Genomic DNA, 8,028 nt, shown 5'->3' with positions numbered 1-8,028 from the left:
AGCAAGACCTTGTCCTCCCACATCACCACAGACATCCAATTCAGTCTGGAAGGAGGAGAAAAGTTCAACTTCAAAAGAAGTTCAGGGTATTGATTATTTTCATGGACTGAACATAATAAAAACTAAAAGGAAACTATTCTGGTGACTAAAAGTGAGTGGAAACATTTCATGTGAGAATGATAAGAAAACCTAGGGACTTGTCCTAAATTTCACAAAAGGAGTGGGGAAAATCAACAGGCATTAAATGATGGTAGCGTGGGAGCAGAAGAATAAAGTTGCTTATAATTGTACCCTACAGAGTTCTGTTTGTTCGTATTACTAAAACTCCCCTATGTCCTACTGCTACTGTTACTGTGAAGAAATTATGGGTACATCACATTCTATACTGAAGATATCTTCTTCCTCGAGCCCACAGGAAGTAATTTGCCCCAGCCCTTGTTCTAGCAGTAGCTCTCTTTCACACAGCAAAATGCTTTTTTTTGTTATATGCACTGGAAATCAAGGAACTGGTCCAACTGACAATAGAACTGGTTTTGGTTCATCTGTTCGAGTGTTCAGAATAACCATGGGCCAGACACTGCAGTCACTTTGAGCACCAACCACAATCCTAGCTTCAACCCACCTTTCCTACTCTCCTCCATGTTTTTTTTTTTAATCTTTTGTGTAGCATGCTTTTATGCAAGCCACCTCAAATTCTTTCTATAATATGATAGAGCAATAAATATATTTATCACAAATGTCTATAGATCTAGCTTAAAATAATTTCCACTAAAATTAATTTTCAATATAATTTAACTTTGTTCTGCTAATTATGAAGGTGCCTTGACACCTTGTATCGCCTTAAGGACATCAATATGAACATCAATTATTATTGTGCTATAAGTGTGATTAAGCTGATAGGGAATCTAATTAATTGTGGATGCAATAACGAAGTTTTCTCTGTATTACTAGCCTGGGGTAGGTAGGAGGTGGAGAATAATATTCTGAAATCATCATCTTTACTTTTTAGGTATTTCTAAGTAAATGTTCATTAAAGACATTTATGTTTAAGGGAAAAAAATGCTATTGTTGCCTAACAATGCTCTTTGTCAGATACATTTATAATGCAGACCAAATATAATTTCTAGTTCAAAGTGAAGCTTAAGCACAAATGATTACTCAACAAACACTTCTATTAAGACTGAAGAAATAATATAATAAAAGTGGACAGACAGAAGGGAAAATATTAGTATGGTACCTTTTTAAAAGTATCATTTAAAAGGGTGGAATTTGTATTTGTTTGTTTCGGTAAGAAAGAGAGGAAGAAAAGAAGGAAGGGAGAAAGGGAGGGAGGGAGGAAGAAAAGTATGTAAACTAAAATGTGGCATGATTTTGAACATCTAGAAGAGGGCTCACTAATGAGAGATGGAAAAACATTTGAGCTGGTTACATGGATCATTTGGCTTTGATTGGTACCACGTTTGAAACATTGAGTTTTTAATCCTAATACATGTCTCTACACTAGACAGTATTCACTAAGTCAACATAATGTAAATGCTGCTTATTAATGTTCAACCTTTGGATTAACCTAGAAATCAAATCCACAAAATTTTAAATGTTACCCAGCAGCATATAAATGTTATATCCATTTTGAGGATATAAAATTTAAACATTTTTCTCAGTGCAGATAGTTCAAGGTACTCCACCCACATCACTATCCCACACTGGCTTCCACTAGGCCCCCTGCCTGAGAGTGCCCCTCACACTGGACCCTAGACAGTACACACAAAAGCACTCCCACCACCAGCATCACCTTTCTCACCCCCCATGGCCAAGACTCAAGAGATGCTGCCTTCCATTTCAGGGACCTACAGGCAGAGAGAAGAGAGGGCTTCCTCTGAGGAAGAGCCAGAGAACGAAAGAGGTAAGAATGATCCCCCCGCCTCTTGGGAGTTCCCGTCGTGGCTCAGTGGTTAACGAACTCCACTAGGAACCATGAGGTTGCGGGTTCGGTCCCTGCCCTTGCTCAGTGGGTTGACGATCCGGCGTTGCCGTGAGCTATGGTGTAGTTTGCAGACACGGCTCGGATCCAGCGTGGCTGTGGCGTAGGCTGGTGGCTACAGCTCTGATTCGACCCCTAGCCTGGGAACCTCCATAGGCGGTGGGTGCAGCCCAAGAAATAGCAAAAAGACTTAAAAAAAAAAAAAAAAAGAATGATAACCCCGCTCTAGAAGGTGAACAGGATGTTTGTGGGGAGTGAAAGAGAAAAAGAGCTTTTACATGCAGGGGCTTGGTAGGCCCATGGTTTCTAGTAGCTTTTTCTAAGGAAAACTGTAGAGAGAGCATAATAATTACTAGCACAGATAATGCAGCTATCCCAGCTCTACCACTAATTAACTGGTAACCTTGTACTGGTAACCATTTCTGTGTCTGAAAAATGGGAATAATAATCTCTATTTCATAGGTCCAACATTAGGGTAATTGAATAAATATAAAAAGTGTTTAGGAGTTCCCTTGTGGCACTGAATGTTAAGGACAAAGCATTGTCACTGCAGCAGCTCAGGTCGTTGCTGTGGCAAGGGTTCAATCCCTGGCCCAGGAACTTCCATATGCCACGGGCATAGCAAAACAAAAAATAAAAATAAATAAAAAAGAGAGAGAGAGAGAAAGAAAACAAAAACCAAAGTGTTTAGAACAGTTCCTAGCATGGAATAAGCACTAAATAAATGTTTAATGTTACCTAACATCATTGGGAGTTATGAGATGCTGTCTCGGTAAAATAAAAAATAAAACAAAAATAACAATTGTTTTAAATTGGAGGTAGAAGAAGAGGAAAGTATAGCTTAAGTAGACACGATATTTTTCAGCTTCTCAGAAGTTCAGCTAATAAATCATGCCTGAAGTTGACAGTTGAAGAAAGAGTACCATTTTGTATTATTTAAAGTTAGAAAGGCAACCATTAGAATCACTAAAGCCAGAAATAGTTATAAGCATTTATTTAGTTGATTAACTAAAGAATTATACAATTATTCATTTAAAAAATAAAGTTATATTTGGAACAAATTAATTATTTGAAAGCTGAACCACAAAAGCCAAACAAATCAAGTTGAATCTATTCTTTTCCAAATGAATTCAGCCTGGTAGATTTATTTGGAAGAGAAAAATAGCCTGTCAGCCTACAGTATTTTTCTGAGTTTTTGCCACATTTTCAGGGTTACAGCAATGCCACACCTCTTGGCGGCAAGACTCAGTCCTTAGGGAGCTACCATGTTAGTGGCTTATGTAACATTTTGAAATGTTATAAAAATTATCCTGGCACACAGCCCAATTTCATCCAGACTCACATGGCAGCGTTGCCAGCTCCAGTGTGTGGGTGCTACGTATCTGGAGGGCTGAAACACTTCCTCTAGCAGACTGTTACACCGGTTATCCATTTTCACACTTCTTGCCGGCAGCAGCAGGTGATCTGCGAAGCGGTGTTCCCATCAGTAATGACAAGACTGCTCCTTGGACCATTCTAGCATATCAGAGCTCCCACCTCTCTCATCTCTTCACCTAACACTCCTTCATGCAATGCTTAAAATCGGCGTTCTTCCTCAGGCGCATTGAGGAATAACACATTCTGAGAGAAACTAAAACATCAACGGTATTTAGACAAATGATGAATGTGGTTATTGTTTCTGTGATATAGTTGGCTCACCTTCCCTGATATACAGCTTTTCTGTAGGTTTTGGAACAATTTCAACTGTTATTGAGCACTTATTATGCACTAAGAATTGATAACTTAGATAAATTAGAACCCCCCTCACATGTAAGAGAATAAAGTAAGTTCTAGGATGAAGGTAAACAGCGAGTTGCTGGACCATAAAGGCAGGGGGCACTTACCCAGTCTGGGAAGAAGAGTAGAGTGTCAAGTAAGGTTTCTGGAAGAATATTTGAGCAAAAAGAGAGGAAGGGCATTCTGAGGAGAGAGTACAGGATAGATAAGGAACTGGAATGAGAGCTGGGTGTGTTCTGGGAAGGGTTTATATAGGGAGGTGGTGAATGATAGCTCTAGGAGGTAAGAAGGAGCCAGATGATAAAGGTGGACTTTTATGATATGTTACAGAGCATATATTTTTCTTTAATTCTCTAGGAGAGACATTGAAATGTTTTAAGCAGGAAATAAACATAATTATTTTGTTTTAGGAAGATTATTCTGGCTCTAAAGTATGGATTTCAGAAGGAGGACAGGATTTTCAGTTAGAATATAAATCAGATACTTCCTATGGGCCACTTCAAATCTTCTCAGCCCCACCTTTTCGTACAGAAACCATTGCTGGAGTGTGTGCTACCTACTTCTTACTTCCTACACCAGGGATTTCTGAGGTTTGGGAGTGCCAAGTGCGGCCTGGAATTGCCAGGGACTTGATGACCATGAGAGCACCCTCTGTCCACTGCACCACCCTTGAACAACTGGAATGGAAGCTGAGCAATTAACGCTTCCTCCTTTCACAAAACAGATGGAAAATTTCCACAGGACTGAGCAAGAGTGTTTTGAGGTGGTGGCCAGCTTGGCAAAGCAGATTGTGTTGGCTTTTCTTCCTTCTGTTTCTTCATTCCTACTCCCCTAGATAAAGTACCCAAATAAACCTGAACACCAGCCTTTGTCCCAGATTCTGCTTTGGTGGAACCCAGGCTAAGACTAAAGACTGCCACATAAATCCAGGAGAAAGTCATGCATGCCTGAAATAAAGCCTGGCAGCGGTGATGGAAATGAGGAAATGGACTCATCCACAAGATTTTAAGGATGTGGAATCAGCAGCCTGACCAAGAGGAGTGAGGAAAAGAGACAAGCCCGGGCCTACGTATGATGATTCCTAGATGTCTGGTTCAGGTAGTAGAGTAGATGGTAATGCCATTCACTGAAAGCTGTAGAGAAAAAAGAGAAACGGAACTAGAGGAGTGAAGGAAGAAGAGACTCCAGGTTTGAATATACGAAATGTGAGATGGTCTTAAATCATCAAGAGGATGTTGTCCTGTGGGCAGTTTTATAAATAGATATAGAAATAGATATACATATATGCATAAAATAGCATAAGTACATAAAATACAAAGAAATGAGGAACAAAAATGAACATTTGGGGAACATCTACATAGAAAGTGTGGGTAATGATTCACTATATATTCAATGAAATAGGTTCAATAGTAAGAAAAAAAGTGACATAGAATCCAAAGGAGAAAAGTTTTTAAAAGAAAGGAATGACGTACACAAACAGAACCAGAGATCCAACTGATAAGAAATGAAAAGTATATATTCCTTTTGACAAACAGGAAGTCAGGTGTGACCCTGACAAAACACTATTTAGCTTTTGTACTTACCTCACCTGGAGAGGTAAGTACAAAAGCTAAATAGCATCAGGTTACAGGGTGGCCAGGAGAGCAATAAGAGTCAGAAAAAATAACAACATAAAATTTTCTCCTCCCCCCACCAAAGATATACATAGATAGATGATAGGTGGTTAGTTGAATGGATGGATGGATGAATGGATGTATAGATCTGTTCTATTTATATGATAAATAGACCATCTGTTCATCATTTTAAAATTCACACAACAGAGCTTCTGCTGTGTTGAGGATGGCATTCTCAGAGGTAGAGAGGGTTTGATCCCTGGCCTGGTAATTGCCATATGCCGCCACTACCGCTGGGCATGGCCGGGGAAAAAAAAAAAAAAATCAGACAACAGAGGAAAAGAAATCACTTTTAGTTCCATTCATAAATAATAACTACTATTACTTTGGTGTGTTTCAATCTAGACTTTTTCCTATTCATACCTAATACTTTTAGCAAAAATGTGGTATTTTATATACCATTTTATAATCTATTTTCTTCACATAACAAGAGGTAATGAACATCTTTCCATGTCCATAAATCTGTGTCCAAAACATTATCTTTAATGACTGTGTAGTATTCCATTACATGAATATATCACAATTTGCATAACCAATTCTCTGTGAAAGGACAAAAAACATTTTTGTACTGACAATCCTGTAATGCAGCTATATATACTCGCCTATTTGCTTATAAATTTCTGGAAGAAGCTTGAGTCTATCAAAAGATGTTTGTTTTCTTTAAAGATTCTGATAGAACTATGCACCAAAATTTATATCTCAAGCGCTCCGTAAAAGCACTGTTTCCACATACCCTTAACAATTTTGCAGTATTCCTTTTAATACAGGCCTACCTTGTTTTATTACACTTGGCTTTATTGCACGTTGAGACACTGCATTTTTTACAAAGGGTTGTTCCAAATCCATTGCCACCATTTTTCTAATAGCATTTGTTCACTTTGTGTCTCTGGGTCACCATTTTGGTAATTCTCAAGAAACATTTCAAATTTTCTTGCCATTAAATTTACTATGATGGTCTGTGATCAGAGATCTTGGATGCTACTGTTGTAATTGTTTTGGGGAACCAAAAGAAGAGTGTCAGTGGCCTCTAAGTATATGAGTGAAAGGAAGAGTTAATAACCCCACAATGGCCTCTAAGTATTGGAGTGAAAGCCAGATATGATTAAGCTTAGTGAGGAAGGCATACCAAAAGCCGATAGGCCAAAAGTTAGGCCTTTTGAGACAAACAGTAAAATTGTGAATGCAAAGGAAAAGTTCTTGAAATTTAAAGTGCTACTCCAGTAAAAATGATAGAAAAGTGAAGCAACCTTACTGCTGATACAGAAAAAGGTTTAGTGGTCTGGATAGAAGATCAAACGAGCCACAATCATTCCCTTAAGTCAAAGCCTAATGCAGAGTAAGGCCCTAACTCCCTTCATTTTTATCAAGGCTGAGAGAGGTGAGAAAACTACAGAATTAAAGCCTGAGACTAGCAGTGTTTTGTTAATGAGATTTAAGAAAAGCCATCTCCATGACAAAAGTGCAAGGTGAAGTAGCAAGTACTGATATAGGAGCTGCAGCAAGTTGTTCAGAAGATCTGGATAATTAATGATGTAGCTCCATTAAACAGCAGATGTTTACTGTAGATAAAAACAGTCTTGTATTGGAAGAGGATACCATCTAGGACTTCCAGAGTTAGAGAGAAGAGGTCAATGCCTGGCTTCCAAGTGTCAAAGGACAGGCTGACTCTCTTGTTGTGGGCTAATACAGTTGATGACTTTAAGTTGAAACCAATGCTCATTTACCATCCCTCAAATCCTAAGGCCCTTGTGATAAATCTATTCCGCCTATACTTCTAAATGAAACAACAGAGCCTAGATGATAGCACATCTGTTTACAACATGGTTTACTGAACCACTGTTGAGAGCTGCTCCTCAGAAAAAAAAAAAAAAATTTTTCAAAAACTACTGTTCATTGACAATGTGTCTAGTCACCCAAGAGCTCTGACAAAGATATAAAATGAGGTTAGTGTTGTTTTCCTGTCTGCTAACACAACATCCATTCTGTAGCCTAGGGAGTAATTTTGACTTTCAAGTTTTATTACTTAAGAAATACATTTTGTACTATAGTTGCCCTATATAGAGAGCGATTTCTCTGATGGAACTGGGCATAGTTAGTTGAAAATTTTTGGGAAAGGATTCACCACCCTAGATGCCATTAAAATCCCATTCATGACTCACTGGAGTTTCCGATGTGGTGCAACGGGATCAGTGGCGTCTCTGCAGTGCCAGGATGCAGGTTCGATCTCTAGCCTGGCACAGTAGCTTAAAGGATCCATTGTTGCCAAAGTTGCGGCATAGGTTGCAACCGTGACTCAGGTCTGATCCTTGGCCCAGAAACTCCATCTGCAGGGAAGCCAAAAATGAAAAGAGAAAGAACAACTCATGAAAAAAGGACAAAATATCAACATTAACAGGAGTGTGGATTCCAACTCTCATGGATGACTTTAAGATTTCAGTGGAGAAAGATGTGGTAGAAATAGCAAAAGAAATGGAATTAGAAAGGAAGCCTTAAGATGTGATTGAATTGCTGCAATCTCATGATAAAATGTTAATGGATGAATAGCTGCTGTTTATGGATGAGCAGGGGTTTTTTTTGTTTTGTTTTTTGTTTTTTGTT

General features: G+C 38.6%; 1 long non-coding RNA gene across 1 annotated transcript; it reads right to left on the bottom strand.

The window, feature by feature from the left end:
- Positions 1-642: 642 nt before the first annotated feature.
- Positions 643-7,754, bottom strand: LOC146397597 (uncharacterized). The gene is made up of 3 exons (XR_014824337.1): positions 7,590-7,754; positions 2,583-3,445; positions 643-2,129 (listed from the first exon to the last, which is right to left on the bottom strand). It is a non-coding gene; the product is annotated as an uncharacterized LOC146397597 (long non-coding RNA).
- Between the last annotated feature and the right edge of the window lie 274 nt (positions 7,755-8,028).

Source organism: Sus scrofa, chromosome 13, assembly GCF_054392235.1.
Source record: "Sus scrofa isolate SSC_HxYL_T2T_F1_AM1 chromosome 13, Sscrofa_HxYL_maternal_Yorkshire_Landrace_v2.0, whole genome shotgun sequence".
In the NCBI taxonomy this organism is placed as follows: domain Eukaryota; kingdom Metazoa; phylum Chordata; class Mammalia; order Artiodactyla; family Suidae; genus Sus; species Sus scrofa.
The sequence above is the reverse complement of the archived record's forward strand: the minus strand, read 5'-3'. Positions and strand labels throughout refer to the sequence as shown.